Source organism: Pleurodeles waltl, chromosome 4_2, assembly GCF_031143425.1.
Source record: "Pleurodeles waltl isolate 20211129_DDA chromosome 4_2, aPleWal1.hap1.20221129, whole genome shotgun sequence".
NCBI classification, from domain to species: domain Eukaryota; kingdom Metazoa; phylum Chordata; class Amphibia; order Caudata; family Salamandridae; genus Pleurodeles; species Pleurodeles waltl.
Window position 1 is genome coordinate 625,843,950 of NC_090443.1, and position 21,802 is coordinate 625,865,751.

Sequence of the window (21,802 nt, forward strand, 5' to 3'; positions counted from 1 at the left end):
ACCCAGAATCCTTTGCAAACCTCAAAATTTGGCTAAAAAAACACATGTTCCTCACATTTCTGTGGCAGAAAGTTCTGGAATCTGAGAGGAGCCACAAATTTCCTTCCACCCAGTGTTCCCCCAAGTCTCCCGATAAAAATGATACCTCACTTGTGTGGGTAGGCCTAGCGCTCGCAACAGGAAACGCCCCAAAGCGCAACGTGGACACATCCAAATTTTGGGAAGAAAACAGAGGTGTTTTTTGCAAAGTGCCTACCTGTAGATTTTGGCCTCTAGCTCAGCCGGCACCTAGGGAAACCTACCAAACCTGTGCATTTCTGAAAACTAGAGATCTAGGGGAATCCAAGATGGGGTGACTTGCGGGGCTCGGATCAGGTTCTGTTACCCAGAATCCTTTGCAAACCTCAAAATTTGGCTAAAAAAACACATGTTCCTCACATTTCTGTGGCAGAAAGTTCTGGAATCTGAGAGGAGCCACAAATTTCCTTCCACCCAGTGTTCCCCCAAGTCTCCCGATAAAAATGATACCTCACTTGTGTGGGTAGGCCTAGCGTCCGCGACAGGAAACGCCCCAAAGCGCAACATGGACACATCCACATTTTTGGAAGAAAACAGAGGTGTTTTTTGCGAAATGCCTACCTGTAGATTTTGGCCTCTAGCTCAGCTGGCACCTAGGGAAACCTACCAAACTTGTGCATTTCTGAAAGCTAGAGACCTAGGGGAATCCAAGATGGGGTGACTTGCGGGGCTCGGACCATGTTCTGTTACCCAGAATCCTTTGCAAACCTCAAAATTTGGCTAAAAAAACACATGTTCCTCACATTTCTGTGGCAGAAAGTTCTGGAATCTGAGAGGAGCCACAAATTTCCTTCCACCCAGAGTTCCCCCAAGTCTCCCGATAAAAATGATACCTCACTTGTGTGGGTAGGCCTAGCGCCCGCGACAGGAAACGCCCCAAAGCGCAACGTGGACACATCAAAATTTTTGGAAGAAAACAGAGGTGTTTTTTGCGAAGTGCCTACCTGTAGATTTTGGCCTCTAGCTCAGCCGGCACCTAGGGAAACCTACCAAACCTGTGCATTTCTGAAAACTAGAGACCTAGGGGAATCCAAGGAGGGGTGACTTGCGGGGCTCGGACCAGGTTCTGTTACCCAGAATCCTTTGCAAACCTCAAAATTTGGCTACAAAAACACATGTTCCTCATATTTCTGTGGCAGAAAGTTCTGGAATCTGAGAGGAGCCACAAATTTCCTTCCAACCAGCGTTCCCCCAAGTCTCCCGATAAAAATGATACCTCACTTGTGTGGGTAGGCCTAGCGCTCGCAACAGGAAACGCCCCAAAGCGCAACGTGGACACATCCAAATTTTGGGAAGAAAACAGAGGTGTTTTTTGCGAAGTGCCTACCTGTAGATTTTGGCCTCTAGCTCAGCCGGCACCTAGGGAAACCGACCAAACCTGTGCATTTTTGAACACTAGAGATCTAGGGGAATCCAAGATGGGGTGACTTACGGGGCTCGGACCAGGTTCTGTTACCCAGAATCCTTTGCAAACCTCAAAATTTGGCTAAAAAAACACATGTTCCTCACATTTCTGTGGCAGAAAGTTCTGGAATCTGAGAGGAGCCACAAATTTCCTTCCACCCAGCATTCCCCCAAGTCTCCCGATAAAAATGATACCTCACTTGTGTGGGTAGGCCTAGCGCCCGCGACAGGAAACGCCCCAAAGCGCAACGTGGACACATCAAAATTTTTGGAAGAAAACAGAAGTGTTTTTTGCGAAGTGCCTACGTGTAGATTTTGGCCTCTAGCTCAGCCGGCACCTAGGGAAACCTACCAAACCTGTGCATTTCTGAAAACTAGAGACCTAGGGGAATCCAAGGAGGGGTGACTTGCGGGGCTCGGACCAGGTTCTGTTACCCAGAATCCTTTGCAAACCTCAAAATTTGGCTAAAAAAACACATGTTCCTCACATTTCTGTGGCAGAAAGTTCTGGAATCTGAGAGGAGCCACAAATTTCCTTCCACCCAGTGTTCCCCCAAGTCTCCCGATAAAAATGATACCTCACTTGTGTGGGTAGGCCTAGCGCTCGCAACAGGAAACGCCCCAAAGCGCAACGTGGACACATCCAAATTTTGGGAAGAAAACAGAGGTGTTTTTTGCAAAGTGCCTACCTGTAGATTTTGGCCTCTAGCTCAGCCGGCACCTAGGGAAACCTACCAAACCTGTGCATTTCTGAAAACTAGAGATCTAGGGGAATCCAAGATGGGGTGACTTGCGGGGCTCGGATCAGGTTCTGTTACCCAGAATCCTTTGCAAACCTCAAAATTTGGCTAAAAAAACACATGTTCCTCACATTTCTGTGGCAGAAAGTTCTGGAATCTGAGAGGAGCCACAAATTTCCTTCCACCCAGTGTTCCCCCAAGTCTCCCGATAAAAATGATACCTCACTTGTGTGGGTAGGCCTAGCGTCCGCGACAGGAAACGCCCCAAAGCGCAACATGGACACATCCACATTTTTGGAAGAAAACAGAGGTGTTTTTTGCGAAATGCCTACCTGTAGATTTTGGCCTCTAGCTCAGCTGGCACCTAGGGAAACCTACCAAACTTGTGCATTTCTGAAAGCTAGAGACCTAGGGGAATCCAAGATGGGGTGACTTGCGGGGCTCGGACCATGTTCTGTTACCCAGAATCCTTTGCAAACCTCAAAATTTGGCTAAAAAAACACATGTTCCTCACATTTCTGTGGCAGAAAGTTCTGGAATCTGAGAGGAGCCACAAATTTCCTTCCACCCAGAGTTCCCCCAAGTCTCCCGATAAAAATGATACCTCACTTGTGTGGGTAGGCCTAGCGCCCGCGACAGGAAACGCCCCAAAGCGCAACGTGGACACATCAAAATTTTTGGAAGAAAACAGAGGTGTTTTTTGCGAAGTGCCTACCTGTAGATTTTGGCCTCTAGCTCAGCCGGCACCTAGGGAAACCTACCAAACCTGTGCATTTCTGAAAACTAGAGACCTAGGGGAATCCAAGGAGGGGTGACTTGCGGGGCTCGGACCAGGTTCTGTTACCCAGAATCCTTTGCAAACCTCAAAATTTGGCTACAAAAACACATGTTCCTCATATTTCTGTGGCAGAAAGTTCTGGAATCTGAGAGGAGCCACAAATTTCCTTCCAACCAGCGTTCCCCCAAGTCTCCCGATAAAAATGATACCTCACTTGTGTGGGTAGGCCTAGCGCTCGCAACAGGAAACGCCCCAAAGCGCAACGTGGACACATCCAAATTTTGGGAAGAAAACAGAGGTGTTTTTTGCGAAGTGCCTACCTGTAGATTTTGGCCTCTAGCTCAGCCGGCACCTAGGGAAACCGACCAAACCTGTGCATTTTTGAACACTAGAGATCTAGGGGAATCCAAGATGGGGTGACTTACGGGGCTCGGACCAGGTTCTGTTACCCAGAATCCTTTGCAAACCTCAAAATTTGGCTAAAAAAACACATGTTCCTCACATTTCTGTGGCAGAAAGTTCTGGAATCTGAGAGGAGCCACAAATTTCCTTCCACCCAGCATTCCCCCAAGTCTCCCGATAAAAATGATACCTCACTTGTGTGGGTAGGCCTAGCGCCCGCGACAGGAAACGCCCCAAAGCGCAACGTGGACACATCAAAATTTTTGGAAGAAAACAGAAGTGTTTTTTGCGAAGTGCCTACGTGTAGATTTTGGCCTCTAGCTCAGCCGGCACCTAGGGAAATCTACCAAACCTGTGCATTTCTGAAAACTAGAGACCTAGGGGAATCCAAGGAGGGGTGACTTGCGGGGCTCGGACCAGGTTCTGTTACCCAGAATCCTTTGCAAACCTCAAAATTTGGCTAAAAAAACACATGTTCCTCACATTTCTGTGGCAGAAAGTTCTGGAATCTGAGAGGAGCCACAAATTTCCTTCCACCCAGTGTTCCCCCAAGTCTCCCGATAAAAATGATACCTCACTTGTGTGGGTAGGCCTAGCGCTCGCAACAGGAAACGCCCCAAAGCGCAACGTGGACACATCCAAATTTTGGGAAGAAAACAGAGGTGTTTTTTGCAAAGTGCCTACCTGTAGATTTTGGCCTCTAGCTCAGCCGGCACCTAGGGAAACCTACCAAACCTGTGCATTTCTGAAAACTAGAGATCTAGGGGAATCCAAGATGGGGTGACTTGCGGGGCTCGGATCAGGTTCTGTTACCCAGAATCCTTTGCAAACCTCAAAATTTGGCTAAAAAAACACATGTTCCTCACATTTCTGTGGCAGAAAGTTCTGGAATCTGAGAGGAGCCACAAATTTCCTTCCACCCAGTGTTCCCCCAAGTCTCCCGATAAAAATGATACCTCACTTGTGTGGGTAGGCCTAGCGTCCGCGACAGGAAACGCCCCAAAGCGCAACATGGACACATCCACATTTTTGGAAGAAAACAGAGGTGTTTTTTGCGAAATGCCTACCTGTAGATTTTGGCCTCTAGCTCAGCTGGCACCTAGGGAAACCTACCAAACTTGTGCATTTCTGAAAGCTAGAGACCTAGGGGAATCCAAGATGGGGTGACTTGCGGGGCTCGGACCATGTTCTGTTACCCAGAATCCTTTGCAAACCTCAAAATTTGGCTAAAAAAACACATGTTCCTCACATTTCTGTGGCAGAAAGTTCTGGAATCTGAGAGGAGCCACAAATTTCCTTCCACCCAGTGTTCCCCCAAGTCTCCCGATAAAAATGATACCTCACTTGTGTGGTTAGGCCTAGCGCCCGCGACAGGAAACGCCCCAAAGCGCAACGTGGACACATCCAAATTTTGGGAAGAAAACAGAGGTGTTTTTTGCGAAGTGCCTACCTGTAGATTTTGGCCTCTAGCTCAGCCGGCACCTAGGGAAACCTACCAAACCTGTGCATTTCTGAAAACTAGAGACCTAGGGGAATCCAAGGAGGGGTGACTTGCGGGGCTCGGACCAGGTTCTGTTACCCAGAATCCTTTGCAAACCTCAAAATTTGGCTACAAAAACACATGTTCCTCACATTTCTGTGGCAGAAAGTTCTGGAATCTGAGAGGAGCCACAAATTTCCTTCCACCCAGCGTTCCCCCAAGTCTCCTGATAAAAATGATACCTCACTAGTGTGGGTAGGCCTAGCGCTCGCAACAGGAAACGCCCCAAAGCGCAACATGGACACATCCAAATTTTGGGAAGAAAACAGAGGTGTTTTTTGCGAAGTGTCTACCTGTAGATTTTGGCCTCTAGCTCAACCGGCACCTAGGGAAACCTACCAAACCTGTGCATTTCTGAAAACTAGAGATCTAGGGGAATCCAAGATAGGGTGACTTGCGGGGCTCGGACCAGGTTCTGTTACCCAGAATCCTTTGCAAACCTCATAATTTGGCTAAAAAAACACATGTTCCTCACATTTCTGTGGCAGAAAGTTCTGGAATCTGAGAGGAGCCACAAATTTCCTTCCACCCAGCGTTCCCTGAAGTCTCCCGATAAAAATGATACCTCACTTGTGTGGGTAGGCCTAGCACTCGCAACAGGAAACTCCCCAAAGCGCAACGTGGACACATCCAAATTTTGGGAAGAAAACAGAGGTGTTTTTTGCGAAGTGCCTACCTGTAGATTTTGACCTCTAGCTCAGCCGGCACCTAGGGAAACCTACCAAACCTGTGCATTTCTGAAAACTAGAGATCTAGGGGAATCCAAGATGGGGTGACTTGCCGGGCTCGGACCAGGTTCTGTTACCCAGAATCCTTTGCAAACCTCAAAATTTGGCTAAAAAAACACATGTTCCTCACATTTCTGTGGCAGAAAGTTCTGGAATCTGAGAGGAGCCACAAATTTCCTTCCACCCAGCGTTCCCTGAAGTCTCCCGATAAAAATGATACCTCACTTGTGTGGGTAGGCCTAGCACTCGCAACAGGAAACGCCCCAAAGCGCAACGTGGACACATCCAAATTTTGGGAAGAAAACAGAGGTGTTTTTTGCGAAGTGCCTACCTGTAGATTTTGACCTCTAGCTCAGCCGGCACCTAGGGAAACCTACCAAACCTGTGCATTTCTGAAAACTAGAGATCTAGGGGAATCCAAGATGAGGTGACTTGCGGGGCTCGGACCAGGTTCTGTTACCCAGAATCCTTTGCAAACCTCAAAATTTGGCTAAAAACACACATGTTCCTCACATTTCTGTGGCAGAAAGTTCTGGAATCTGAGAGGAGCCACAAATTTCCTTCCACCCAGCGTTCCCCCAAGTCTCCCGATAAAAATGATACCTCACTTGTGTGGGTAGGCCTAGCGCCCGCGACAGAAAACGCCCCAAAGCGCAACGTGGACACATCCAAATTTTTGGAAGAAAACAGAGGTGTTTTTTGCGAAATGCATACCTGTAGATTTTGGCCTCTAGCTCAGCTGGCACCTAGGGAAACCTACCAAACTTGTGCATTTCTGAAAGCTAGAGACCTAGGGGAATCCAAGATGGGGTGACTTGCGGGGCTCGGACCAGGTTCTGTTACCCGGAATCCTTTGCAAACCTCAAAATTTGGCTACAAAAACACATGTTCCTCACATTTCTGTGGCAGAAAGTTCTGGAATCTGAGAGGAGCCACAAATTTCCTTCCACCCAGCGTTCCCCCAAGTCTCCTGATAAAAATGATACCTCACTAGTGTGGGTAGGCCTAGCGCTCGCAACAGGAAACGCCCCAAAGCGCAACATGGACACATCCAAATTTTGGGAAGAAAACAGAGGTGTTTTTTGCGAAGTGCCTACCTGTAGATTTTGGCCTCTAGCTCAACCGGCACCTAGGGAAACCTACCAAACCTGTGCATTTCTGAAAACTAGAGATCTAGGGGAATCCAAGATAGGGTGACTTGCGGGGCTCGGACCAGGTTCTGTTACCCAGAATCCTTTGCAAACCTCAAAATTTGGCTAAAAAAACACATGTTCCTCACATTTCTGTGGCAGAAAGTTCTGGAATCTGAGAGGAGCCACAAATTTCCTTCCACCCAGCGTTCCCTGAAGTCTCCCGATAAAAATGATACCTCACTTGTGTGGGTAGGCCTAGCACTCGCAACAGGAAACGCCCCAAAGCGCAACGTGGACACATCCAAATTTTGGGAAGAAAACAGAGGTGTTTTTTGCGAAGTGCCTACCTGTAGATTTTGACTTCTAGCTCAGCCGGCACCTAGGGAAACCTACCAAACCTGTGCATTTCTGAAAACTAGAGATCTAGGGGAATCCAAGATGGGGTGACTTGCCGGGCTCGGACCAGGTTCTGTTACCCAGAATCCTTTGCAAACCTCAAAACATGTTCCTCACATTTCTGTGGCAGAAAGTTCTGGAATCTGAGAGGAGCCACAAATTTCCTTCCACCCAGCGTTCCCCCAAGTCTCCCGATAAAAATGATACCTCACTTGTGTGGGAAGGCCTAGCGCTCGCAACAGAAAACGCCCCAAAGCGCAACGTGGACACATCCAAATTTTGGGAAGAAAACAGAGGTGTTTTTTGCGAAGTGCCTACCTGTAGATTTTGGCCTCTAGCTCAGCCGGCACGTAGGGAAACCTACCAAACCTGTGCATTTCTGAAAACTAGAGACCTAGGGGAATCCAAGATGGGGTGACTTGCGGGGCTCGGACCAGGTTCTGTTACCCAGAATCCTTTGCAAACCTCAAAATTTGGCTAAAAAAACACATGTTCCTCACATTTCTGTGGCAGAAAGTTCTGGAACCTGAGAGGAGCCACAAATTTCCTTCCACACAGCGTTTCCCAAAGTCTCCCGATAAAAATGATACCTCACTTGTGTGGGTAGGCTTAGCACCCGCGACAGGAAACGCCCCAAAGCGCAACGTGGACACATCCAAATTTTTGGAAGAAAACAGAGGTGTTTTTTGCGAAATGCCTACCTGTAGATTTTGGCCTCTAGCTCAGCTGGCACCTAGGGAAACCTACCAAACTTGTGCATTTCTGAAAGCTAGAGACCTAGGGGAATCCAAGATGGGGTGACTTGCGGGGCTCGGACCAGGTTCTGTTACCCAGAATCCTTTGCAAACCTCAAAATTTGGCTAAAAAAACACATGTTCCTCACATTTCTGTGGCAGAAAGTTCTGGAATCTGAGAGGAGCCACAAATTTCCTTCCACCCAGCGTTCCCCCAAGTCTCCCGATAAAAATGATACCTCACTTGTGTGGGTAGGCCTAGCGCCCGCGACAGGAAACGCCCCAAAGCGCAACGTGGACATATCCAAATTTTTGGAAGAAAACAGAGGTGTTTTTTGCGAAATGCCTACCTGTAGATTTTGGCCTCTAGCTCAGCTGGCACCTACGGAAACCTACCAAACTTGTGCATTTCTGAAAGCTAGAGACCTAGGGGAATCCAAGATGGGGTGACTTGCGGGGCTCGGACCAGGTTCTGTTACCCAGAATCCTTTGCAAACCTCAAAATTTGGCTAAAAAAACACATGTTCCTCACATTTCTGTGGCAGAAAGTTCTGGAATCTGAGAGGAGCCACAAATTTCCTTCCACCCAGCGTTCCCCCAAGTCTCCCGATAAAAATGATACCTCACTTGTGTGGGTAGGCCTAGCGCCCGTGGCAGGAAACACCCCAAAGCGCAACGTGGACACATCAAAATATTTGGAAGAAAACAGAGGTGTTTTTTGCGAAGTGCCTACCTGTAGATTTTGGCCTCTAGCTCAGCCGGCACCTAGGGAAACCTACCAAACCTGTGCATTTCTGAAAACTAGAGACCTAGGGGAATCCAAGGAGGGGTGACTTGCGGGGCTCGGACCAGGTTCTGTTACCCAGAATCCTTTGCAAACCTCAAAATTTGGCTACAAAAACACATGTTCCTCACATTTCTGTGACAGAAAGTTCTGAAATCTGAGAGGACCCACAAATTTCCTTCCACCCAGCGTTCCCCCAAGTCTCCCGATAAAAATGATACCTCACTTGTGTGGGTAGGCCTAGCGCTCGCAACAGGAAACGCCCCAAAGCGCAACGTGGACACATCCAAATTTTTGGAAGAAAACAGAGGTGTTTTTTGCGAAGTGCCTACCTGTAGATTTTGGCCTCTAGCTCAGCCGGCACGTAGGGAAACCTACCAAACCTGTGCATTTCTGAAAACTAGAGATCTAGGGGAATCCAAGATGGGGTGACTTACGGGGCTCGGACCAGGTTCTGTTACCCAGAATGCTTTGCAAACCTCAAAATTTGGCTAAAAAAACACATGTTCCTCACATTTCTGTGGCAGAAAGTTCTGGAATCTGAGAGGAGCCACAAATTTCCTTCCACGCAGCGTTCCCCCAAGTCTCCCGATAAAAATGATACCTCACTTGTGTGGGTAGGCCTAGCGCCCGCGACAGGAAACGCCCCAAAGCGCAACGTGGACACATCAAATTTTTGGAAGAAAACAGAGGTGTTTTTTGCGAAGTGCCTACCTGTAGATTTTGACCTCTAGCTCAGCCGGCACCTAGGGAAACCTACCAAACCTGTGCATTTCTGAAAACTAGAGACCTAGGGGAATCCAAGGAGGGGTGACTTGCGGGGCTCGGACCAGGTTCTGTTTCCCAGAATCCTTTGCAAACCTCAAAATTTGGCTACAAAAACACATGTTCCTCACATTTCTGTGGCAGAAAGTTCTGAAATCTGAGAGGACCCACAAATTTCCTTCCACCCAGCGTTCCCCCAAGTCTCCCGATAAAAATGATACCTCACTTGTGTGGGTAGGCCTAGCGCTCGCAACAGGAAACGCCCCAAAGCGCAACGTGGACACATCCAAATTTTTGGAAGAAAACAGAGGTGTTTTTTGCGAAGTGCCTACCTGTAGATTTTGGCCTCTAGCTCAGCCGGCACCTAGGGAAACCTACCAAACCTGTGCATTTCTGAAAACTAGAGATCTAGGGGAATCCAAGATGGGGTGACTTACGGGGCTCGGACCAGGTTCTGTTACCCAGAATGCTTTGCAAACCTCAAAATTTGGCTAAAAAAACACATGTTCCTCACATTTCTGTGGCAGAAAGTTCTGGAATCTGAGAGGAGCCACAAATTTCCTTCCACGCAGCGTTCCCCCAAGTCTCCCGATAAAAATGATACCTCACTTGTGTGGGTAGGCCTAGCGCCCGCGACAGGAAACGCCCCAAAGCGCAACGTGGACACATCAAATTTTTGGAAGAAAACAGAGGTGTTTTTTGCGAAGTGCCTACCTGTAGATTTTGACCTCTAGCTCAGCCGGCACCTAGGGAAACCTACCAAACCTGTGCATTTCTGAAAACTAGAGACCTAGGGGAATCCAAGGAGGGGTGACTTGCGGGGCTCGGACCAGGTTCTGTTACCCAGAATCCTTTGCAAACCTCAAAATTTGGCTAAAAAAACACATGTTCCTCACATTTCTGTGGCAGAAAGTTCAGGAATCTGAGAGGAGCCACAAATTTCCTTCCACCCAGCGTTCCCCCAAGTCTCCCGATAAAAATGATACCTCACTTGAGTGGGTAGGCCTAGCGCCCGCGACAGGAAACGCCCCAAAGCACAACGTGGACACATCCAAATCTTTGGAAGAAAACAGAGGTGTTTTTTGCGAAGTGCCTACCTGTAGATTTGAGCCTCTAGCTCAGCTGGCACCTAGGGAAACGTACCAAACCTGTGCATTTCTGAAAACTAGAGACCTAGGGGAATCCAAGATGGGGTGACTTGCGGGGCTCGGTCCAGGTTCTGTTACCCAGAATCCTTTGCAAACCTCAAAATTTGGCTAACAAAAACACATGTTCCTCACATTTCTGTGGCAGAAAGTTCTGGAATCTGAGAGGAGCCACAAATTTCCTTCCACCCAGCGTTCCCCCAAGTCTCCCGATAAAAATGATACCTCACTTGTGTGGGTAGGCCTAGCGCTCGCAACAGAAAACGCCCCAAAGCGCAACGTGGACACATCCAAATTTTGGGAAGAAAACAGAGGTGTTTTTTGCGAAGTGCCTACCTGTAGATTTTGGCCTCTAGCTCAGCCGGCACCTAGGGAAACCGACCAAACCTGTGCATTTTTGAACACTAGAGATCTAGGGGAATCCAAGATGGGGTGACTTACGGGGCTCGGACCAGGTTCTGTTACCCAGAATCCTTTGCAAACCTCAAAATTTGGCTAAAAAAACACATGTTCCTCACATTTCTGTGGCAGAAAGTTCTGGAATCTGAGAGGAGCCACAAATTTCCTTCCACCCAGCATTCCCCCAAGTCTCCCGATAAAAATGATACCTCACTTGTGTGGGTAGGCCTAGCGCCCGCGACAGGAAACGCCCCAAAGCGCAACGTGGACACATCAAAATTTTTGGAAGAAAACAGAAGTGTTTTTTGCGAAGTGCCTACGTGTAGATTTTGGCCTCTAGCTCAGCCGGCACCTAGGGAAACCTACCAAACCTGTGCATTTCTGAAAACTAGAGACCTAGGGGAATCCAAGGAGGGGTGACTTGCGGGGCTCGGACCAGGTTCTGTTACCCAGAATCCTTTGCAAACCTCAAAATTTGGCTAAAAAAACACATGTTCCTCACATTTCTGTGGCAGAAAGTTCTGGAATCTGAGAGGAGCCACAAATTTCCTTCCACCCAGTGTTCCCCCAAGTCTCCCGATAAAAATGATACCTCACTTGTGTGGGTAGGCCTAGCGCTCGCAACAGGAAACGCCCCAAAGCGCAACGTGGACACATCCAAATTTTGGGAAGAAAACAGAGGTGTTTTTTGCAAAGTGCCTACCTGTAGATTTTGGCCTCTAGCTCAGCCGGCACCTAGGGAAACCTACCAAACCTGTGCATTTCTGAAAACTAGAGATCTAGGGGAATCCAAGATGGGGTGACTTGCGGGGCTCGGATCAGGTTCTGTTACCCAGAATCCTTTGCAAACCTCAAAATTTGGCTAAAAAAACACATGTTCCTCACATTTCTGTGGCAGAAAGTTCTGGAATCTGAGAGGAGCCACAAATTTCCTTCCACCCAGTGTTCCCCCAAGTCTCCCGATAAAAATGATACCTCACTTGTGTGGGTAGGCCTAGCGTCCGCGACAGGAAACGCCCCAAAGCGCAACATGGACACATCCACATTTTTGGAAGAAAACAGAGGTGTTTTTTGCGAAATGCCTACCTGTAGATTTTGGCCTCTAGCTCAGCTGGCACCTAGGGAAACCTACCAAACTTGTGCATTTCTGAAAGCTAGAGACCTAGGGGAATCCAAGATGGGGTGACTTGCGGGGCTCGGACCATGTTCTGTTACCCAGAATCCTTTGCAAACCTCAAAATTTGGCTAAAAAAACACATGTTCCTCACATTTCTGTGGCAGAAAGTTCTGGAATCTGAGAGGAGCCACAAATTTCCTTCCACCCAGAGTTCCCCCAAGTCTCCCGATAAAAATGATACCTCACTTGTGTGGGTAGGCCTAGCGCCCGCGACAGGAAACGCCCCAAAGCGCAACGTGGACACATCAAAATTTTTGGAAGAAAACAGAGGTGTTTTTTGCGAAGTGCCTACCTGTAGATTTTGGCCTCTAGCTCAGCCGGCACCTAGGGAAACCTACCAAACCTGTGCATTTCTGAAAACTAGAGACCTAGGGGAATCCAAGGAGGGGTGACTTGCGGGGCTCGGACCAGGTTCTGTTACCCAGAATCCTTTGCAAACCTCAAAATTTGGCTACAAAAACACATGTTCCTCATATTTCTGTGGCAGAAAGTTCTGGAATCTGAGAGGAGCCACAAATTTCCTTCCAACCAGCGTTCCCCCAAGTCTCCCGATAAAAATGATACCTCACTTGTGTGGGTAGGCCTAGCGCTCGCAACAGGAAACGCCCCAAAGCGCAACGTGGACACATCCAAATTTTGGGAAGAAAACAGAGGTGTTTTTTGCGAAGTGCCTACCTGTAGATTTTGGCCTCTAGCTCAGCCGGCACCTAGGGAAACCGACCAAACCTGTGCATTTTTGAACACTAGAGATCTAGGGGAATCCAAGATGGGGTGACTTACGGGGCTCGGACCAGGTTCTGTTACCCAGAATCCTTTGCAAACCTCAAAATTTGGCTAAAAAAACACATGTTCCTCACATTTCTGTGGCAGAAAGTTCTGGAATCTGAGAGGAGCCACAAATTTCCTTCCACCCAGCATTCCCCCAAGTCTCCCGATAAAAATGATACCTCACTTGTGTGGGTAGGCCTAGCGCCCGCGACAGGAAACGCCCCAAAGCGCAACGTGGACACATCAAAATTTTTGGAAGAAAACAGAAGTGTTTTTTGCGAAGTGCCTACGTGTAGATTTTGGCCTCTAGCTCAGCCGGCACCTAGGGAAACCTACCAAACCTGTGCATTTCTGAAAACTAGAGACCTAGGGGAATCCAAGGAGGGGTGACTTGCGGGGCTCGGACCAGGTTCTGTTACCCAGAATCCTTTGCAAACCTCAAAATTTGGCTAAAAAAACACATGTTCCTCACATTTCTGTGGCAGAAAGTTCTGGAATCTGAGAGGAGCCACAAATTTCCTTCCACCCAGTGTTCCCCCAAGTCTCCCGATAAAAATGATACCTCACTTGTGTGGGTAGGCCTAGCGCTCGCAACAGGAAACGCCCCAAAGCGCAACGTGGACACATCCAAATTTTGGGAAGAAAACAGAGGTGTTTTTTGCAAAGTGCCTACCTGTAGATTTTGGCCTCTAGCTCAGCCGGCACCTAGGGAAACCTACCAAACCTGTGCATTTCTGAAAACTAGAGATCTAGGGGAATCCAAGATGGGGTGACTTGCGGGGCTCGGATCAGGTTCTGTTACCCAGAATCCTTTGCAAACCTCAAAATTTGGCTAAAAAAACACATGTTCCTCACATTTCTGTGGCAGAAAGTTCTGGAATCTGAGAGGAGCCACAAATTTCCTTCCACCCAGTGTTCCCCCAAGTCTCCCGATAAAAATGATACCTCACTTGTGTGGGTAGGCCTAGCGTCCGCGACAGGAAACGCCCCAAAGCGCAACATGGACACATCCACATTTTTGGAAGAAAACAGAGGTGTTTTTTGCGAAATGCCTACCTGTAGATTTTGGCCTCTAGCTCAGCTGGCACCTAGGGAAACCTACCAAACTTGTGCATTTCTGAAAGCTAGAGACCTAGGGGAATCCAAGATGGGGTGACTTGCGGGGCTCGGACCATGTTCTGTTACCCAGAATCCTTTGCAAACCTCAAAATTTGGCTAAAAAAACACATGTTCCTCACATTTCTGTGGCAGAAAGTTCTGGAATCTGAGAGGAGCCACAAATTTCCTTCCACCCAGTGTTCCCCCAAGTCTCCCGATAAAAATGATACCTCACTTGTGTGGTTAGGCCTAGCGCCCGCGACAGGAAACGCCCCAAAGCGCAACGTGGACACATCCAAATTTTGGGAAGAAAACAGAGGTGTTTTTTGCGAAGTGCCTACCTGTAGATTTTGGCCTCTAGCTCAGCCGGCACCTAGGGAAACCTACCAAACCTGTGCATTTCTGAAAACTAGAGACCTAGGGGAATCCAAGGAGGGGTGACTTGCGGGGCTCGGACCAGGTTCTGTTACCCAGAATCCTTTGCAAACCTCAAAATTTGGCTACAAAAACACATGTTCCTCACATTTCTGTGGCAGAAAGTTCTGGAATCTGAGAGGAGCCACAAATTTCCTTCCACCCAGCGTTCCCCCAAGTCTCCTGATAAAAATGATACCTCACTAGTGTGGGTAGGCCTAGCGCTCGCAACAGGAAACGCCCCAAAGCGCAACATGGACACATCCAAATTTTGGGAAGAAAACAGAGGTGTTTTTTGCGAAGTGTCTACCTGTAGATTTTGGCCTCTAGCTCAACCGGCACCTAGGGAAACCTACCAAACCTGTGCATTTCTGAAAACTAGAGATCTAGGGGAATCCAAGATAGGGTGACTTGCGGGGCTCGGACCAGGTTCTGTTACCCAGAATCCTTTGCAAACCTCATAATTTGGCTAAAAAAACACATGTTCCTCACATTTCTGTGGCAGAAAGTTCTGGAATCTGAGAGGAGCCACAAATTTCCTTCCACCCAGCGTTCCCTGAAGTCTCCCGATAAAAATGATACCTCACTTGTGTGGGTAGGCCTAGCACTCGCAACAGGAAACTCCCCAAAGCGCAACGTGGACACATCCAAATTTTGGGAAGAAAACAGAGGTGTTTTTTGCGAAGTGCCTACCTGTAGATTTTGACCTCTAGCTCAGCCGGCACCTAGGGAAACCTACCAAACCTGTGCATTTCTGAAAACTAGAGATCTAGGGGAATCCAAGATGGGGTGACTTGCCGGGCTCGGACCAGGTTCTGTTACCCAGAATCCTTTGCAAACCTCAAAATTTGGCTAAAAAAACACATGTTCCTCACATTTCTGTGGCAGAAAGTTCTGGAATCTGAGAGGAGCCACAAATTTCCTTCCACCCAGCGTTCCCTGAAGTCTCCCGATAAAAATGATACCTCACTTGTGTGGGTAGGCCTAGCACTCGCAACAGGAAACGCCCCAAAGCGCAACGTGGACACATCCAAATTTTGGGAAGAAAACAGAGGTGTTTTTTGCGAAGTGCCTACCTGTAGATTTTGACCTCTAGCTCAGCCGGCACCTAGGGAAACCTACCAAACCTGTGCATTTCTGAAAACTAGAGATCTAGGGGAATCCAAGATGAGGTGACTTGCGGGGCTCGGACCAGGTTCTGTTACCCAGAATCCTTTGCAAACCTCAAAATTTGGCTAAAAACACACATGTTCCTCACATTTCTGTGGCAGAAAGTTCTGGAATCTGAGAGGAGCCACAAATTTCCTTCCACCCAGCGTTCCCCCAAGTCTCCCGATAAAAATGATACCTCACTTGTGTGGGTAGGCCTAGCGCCCGCGACAGAAAACGCCCCAAAGCGCAACGTGGACACATCCAAATTTTTGGAAGAAAACAGAGGTGTTTTTTGCGAAATGCATACCTGTAGATTTTGGCCTCTAGCTCAGCTGGCACCTAGGGAAACCTACCAAACTTGTGCATTTCTGAAAGCTAGAGACCTAGGGGAATCCAAGATGGGGTGACTTGCGGGGCTCGGACCAGGTTCTGTTACCCGGAATCCTTTGCAAACCTCAAAATTTGGCTACAAAAACACATGTTCCTCACATTTCTGTGGCAGAAAGTTCTGGAATCTGAGAGGAGCCACAAATTTCCTTCCACCCAGCGTTCCCCCAAGTCTCCTGATAAAAATGATACCTCACTAGTGTGGGTAGGCCTAGCGCTCGCAACAGGAAACGCCCCAAAGCGCAACATGGACACATCCAAATTTTGGGAAGAAAACAGAGGTGTTTTTTGCGAAGTGCCTACCTGTAGATTTTGGCCTCTAGCTCAACCGGCACCTAGGGAAACCTACCAAACCTGTGCATTTCTGAAAACTAGAGATCTAGGGGAATCCAAGATAGGGTGACTTGCGGGGCTCGGACCAGGTTCTGTTACCCAGAATCCTTTGCAAACCTCAAAATTTGGCTAAAAAAACACATGTTCCTCACATTTCTGTGGCAGAAAGTTCTGGAATCTGAGAGGAGCCACAAATTTCCTTCCACCCAGCGTTCCCTGAAGTCTCCCGATAAAAATGATACCTCACTTGTGTGGGTAGGCCTAGCACTCGCAACAGGAAACGCCCCAAAGCGCAACGTGGACACATCCAAATTTTGGGAAGAAAACAGAGGTGTTTTTTGCGAAGTGCCTACCTGTAGATTTTGACTTCTAGCTCAGCCGGCACCTAGGGAAACCTACCAAACCTGTGCATTTCTGAAAACTAGAGATCTAGGGGAATCCAAGATGGGGTGACTTGCCGGGCTCGGACCAGGTTCTGTTACCCAGAATCCTTTGCAAACCTCAAAACATGTTCCTCACATTTCTGTGGCAGAAAGTTCTGGAATCTGAGAGGAGCCACAAATTTCCTTCCACCCAGCGTTCCCCCAAGTCTCCCGATAAAAATGATACCTCACTTGTGTGGGAAGGCCTAGCGCTCGCAACAGAAAACGCCCCAAAGCGCAACGTGGACACATCCAAATTTTGGGAAGAAAACAGAGGTGTTTTTTGCGAAGTGCCTACCTGTAGATTTTGGCCTCTAGCTCAGCCGGCACGTAGGGAAACCTACCAAACCTGTGCATTTCTGAAAACTAGAGACCTAGGGGAATCCAAGATGGGGTGACTTGCGGGGCTCGGACCAGGTTCTGTTACCCAGAATCCTTTGCAAACCTCAAAATTTGGCTAAAAAAACACATGTTCCTCACATTTCTGTGGCAGAAAGTTCTGGAACCTGAGAGGAGCCACAAATTTCCTTCCACACAGCGTTTCCCAAAGTCTCCCGATAAAAATGATACCTCACTTGTGTGGGTAGGCTTAGCACCCGCGACAGGAAACGCCCCAAAGCGCAACGTGGACACATCCAAATTTTTGGAAATAAACAGAGGTGTTTTTTGCGAAATGCCTACCTGTAGATTTTGGCCTCTAGCTCAGCTGGCACCTAGGGAAACCTACCAAACTTGTGCATTTCTGAAAGCTAGAGACCTAGGGGAATCCAAGATGGGGTGACTTGCGGGGCTCGGACCAGGTTCTGTTACCCAGAATCCTTTGCAAACCTCAAAATTTGGCTAAAAAAACACATGTTCCTCACATTTCTGTGGCAGAAAGTTCTGGAATCTGAGAGGAGCCACAAATTTCCTTCCACCCAGCGTTCCCCCAAGTCTCCCGATAAAAATGATACCTCACTTGTGTGGGTAGGCCTAGCGCCCGCGACAGGAAACGCCCCAAAGCGCAACGTGGACATATCCAAATTTTTGGAAGAAAACAGAGGTGTTTTTTGCGAAATGCCTACCTGTAGATTTTGGCCTCTAGCTCAGCTGGCACCTACGGAAACCTACCAAACTTGTGCATTTCTGAAAGCTAGAGACCTAGGGGAATCCAAGATGGGGTGACTTGCGGGGCTCGGACCAGGTTCTGTTACCCAGAATCCTTTGCAAACCTCAAAATTTGGCTAAAAAAACACATGTTCCTCACATTTCTGTGGCAGAAAGTTCTGGAATCTGAGAGGAGCCACAAATTTCCTTCCACCCAGCGTTCCCCCAAGTCTCCCGATAAAAATGATACCTCACTTGTGTGGGTAGGCCTAGCGCCCGTGGCAGGAAACACCCCAAAGCGCAACGTGGACACATCAAAATATTTGGAAGAAAACAGAGGTGTTTTTTGCGAAGTGCCTACCTGTAGATTTTGGCCTCTAGCTCAGCCGGCACCTAGGGAAACCTACCAAACCTGTGCATTTCTGAAAACTAGAGACCTAGGGGAATCCAAGGAGGGGTGACTTGCGGGGCTCGGACCAGGTTCTGTTACCCAGAATCCTTTGCAAACCTCAAAATTTGGCTACAAAAACACATGTTCCTCACATTTCTGTGACAGAAAGTTCTGAAATCTGAGAGGACCCACAAATTTCCTTCCACCCAGCGTTCCCCCAAGTCTCCCGATAAAAATGATACCTCACTTGTGTGGGTAGGCCTAGCGCTCGCAACAGGAAACGCCCCAAAGCGCAACGTGGACACATCCAAATTTTTGGAAGAAAACAGAGGTGTTTTTTGCGAAGTGCCTACCTGTAGATTTTGGCCTCTAGCTCAGCCGGCACGTAGGGAAACCTACCAAACCTGTGCATTTCTGAAAACTAGAGATCTAGGGGAATCCAAGATGGGGTGACTTACGGGGCTCGGACCAGGTTCTGTTACCCAGAATGCTTTGCAAACCTCAAAATTTGGCTAAAAAAACACATGTTCCTCACATTTCTGTGGCAGAAAGTTCTGGAATCTGAGAGGAGCCACAAATTTCCTTCCACGCAGCGTTCCCCCAAGTCTCCCGATAAAAATGATACCTCACTTGTGTGGGTAGGCCTAGCGCCCGCGACAGGAAACGCCCCAAAGCGCAACGTGGACACATCAAATTTTTGGAAGAAAACAGAGGTGTTTTTTGCGAAGTGCCTACCTGTAGATTTTGACCTCTAGCTCAGCCGGCACCTAGGGAAACCTACCAAACCTGTGCATTTCTGAAAACTAGAGACCTAGGGGAATCCAAGGAGGGGTGACTTGCGGGGCTCGGACCAGGTTCTGTTTCCCAGAATCCTTTGCAAACCTCAAAATTTGGCTACAAAAACACATGTTCCTCACATTTCTGTGGCAGAAAGTTCTGAAATCTGAGAGGACCCACAAATTTCCTTCCACCCAGCGTTCCCCCAAGTCTCCCGATAAAAATGATACCTCACTTGTGTGGGTAGGCCTAGCGCTCGCAACAGGAAACGCCCCAAAGCGCAACGTGGACACATCCAAATTTTTGGAAGAAAACAGAGGTGTTTTTTGCGAAGTGCCTACCTGTAGATTTTGGCCTCTAGCTCAGCCGGCACCTAGGGAAACCTACCAAACCTGTGCATTTCTGAAAACTAGAGATCTAGGGGAATCCAAGATGGGGTGACTTACGGGGCTCGGACCAGGTTCTGTTACCCAGAATGCTTTGCAAACCTCAAAATTTGGCTAAAAAAACACATGTTCCTCACATTTCTGTGGCAGAAAGTTCTGGAATCTGAGAGGAGCCACAAATTTCCTTCCACGCAGCGTTCCCCCAAGTCTCCCGATAAAAATGATACCTCACTTGTGTGGGTAGGCCTAGCGCCCGCGACAGGAAACGCCCCAAAGCGCAACGTGGACACATCAAATTTTTGGAAGAAAACAGAGGTGTTTTTTGCGAAGTGCCTACCTGTAGATTTTGACCTCTAGCTCAGCCGGCACCTAGGGAAACCTACCAAACCTGTGCATTTCTGAAAACTAGAGACCTAGGGGAATCCAAGGAGGGGTGACTTGCGGGGCTCGGACCAGGTTCTGTTACCCAGAATCCTTTGCAAACCTCAAAATTTGGCTAAAAAAACACATGTTCCTCACATTTCTGTGGCAGAAAGTTCAGGAATCTGAGAGGAGCCACAAATTTCCTTCCACCCAGCGTTCCCCCAAGTCTCCCGATAAAAATGATACCTCACTTGAGTGGGTAGGCCTAGCGCCCGCGACAGGAAACGCCCCAAAGCACAACGTGGACACATCCAAATCTTTGGAAGAAAACAGAGGTGTTTTTTGCGAAGTGCCTACCTGTAGATTTGAGCCTCTAGCTCAGCTGGCACCTAGGGAAACGTACCAAACCTGTGCATTTCTGAAAACTAGAGACCTAGGGGAATCCAAGATGGGGTGACTTGCGGGGCTCGGTCCAGGTTCTGTTACCCAGAATCCTTTGCAAACCTCAAAATTTGGCTACAAAAACACATGTTCCTCACATTTCTGTGGCAGAAAGTTCTGGAATCTGAGAGGAGCCACAAATTTCCTTCCACCCAGCGTTCCCCCAAGTCTCCCGATAAAAATGATACCTCACTTGTGTGGGTAGGCCTAGCGCTCGCAACAGAAAACGCCCCAAAGCGCAACGTGGACACATCCAAATTTTGGGAAGAAAACAGAGGTGTTTTTTGCGAAGTGCCTACCTGTAGATTTTGGCCTCTAGCTCAGCCGGCACGTAGGGAAACCTACCAAACCTGTGCATTTCTGAAAACTAGAGACCTAGGGGAATTCAAGATGGGGTGACTTGCGGGGCTCGGACCAGGTTCTGTTACCCAGAATCCTTTGCAAACCTCAAAATTTGGCTAAAAAAACACATGTTCCTCACATTTCTGTGGCAGAAAGTTCTGGAACCTGAGAGGAGCCACAAATTTCCTTCCACACAGCGTTCCCCAAAGTCTCCCGATAAAAATGATACCTCACTTGTGTGGGTAGGCCTAGCGCCCGTGACAGGAAACGCCCCAAAGCGCAACGTGGACACATCCAAATTTTTGGAAGAAAACAGAGGTGTTTTTTACGAAATGCCTACCTGTAGATTTTGGCCTCTAGCTCAGCTGGCACCTAGGGAAACCTACCAAACTTGTGCATTTCTGAAAGCTAGAGACCTAGGGGAATCCAAGATGGGGTGACTTGCGGGGCTCGGACCAGGTTCTGTTACCCAGAATCCTTTGCAAACCTCAAAATTTGGCTAAAAAAACACATGTTCCTCACATTTCTGTGGCAGAAAGTTCTGGAATCTGAGAGGAGCCACAAATTTCCTTCCACCCAGCGTTCCCCCAAGTCTCCCGATAAAAATGATACCTCACTTGTGTGGGTAGGCCTAGCGCCCGCGACAGGAAACGCCCCAAAGCGCAACGTGGACATATCCAAATTATCGGAAGAAAACAGAGGTGTTTTTTGCGAAATGCCTACCTGTAGATTTTGGCCTCTAGCTCAGCTGGCACCTAGGGAAACCTACCAAACTTGTGCATTTCTGAAAGCTAGAGACCTAGGGGAATCCAAGATGGGGTGACTTGCGGGGCTCGGACCAGGTTCTGTTACCCAGAATCCTTTGCAAACCTCAAAATTTGGCTAAAAAAACACATGTTCCTCACATTTCTGTGGCAGAAAGTTCTGGAATCGGAGAGGAGCCACAAATTTCCTTCCACCCAGTGTTCCCCCAAGTCTCCCGATAAAAATGATACCTCACTTGTGTGGGTAGGCCTAGCGCCCGCGGCAGGAAACACCCCAAAGCGCAACGTGGACACATCAAAATATTTGGAAGAAAACAGAGGTGTTTTTTGCGAAGTGCCTACCTGTAGATTTTGGCCTCTAGCTCAGCCGGCACCTAGGGAAACCTACCAAACCTGTGCATTTCTGAAAACTAGGGATCTAGGGGAATCCAAGATGGGGTGACTTGCGGGGCTCGGACCAGGTTCTGTTACCCAG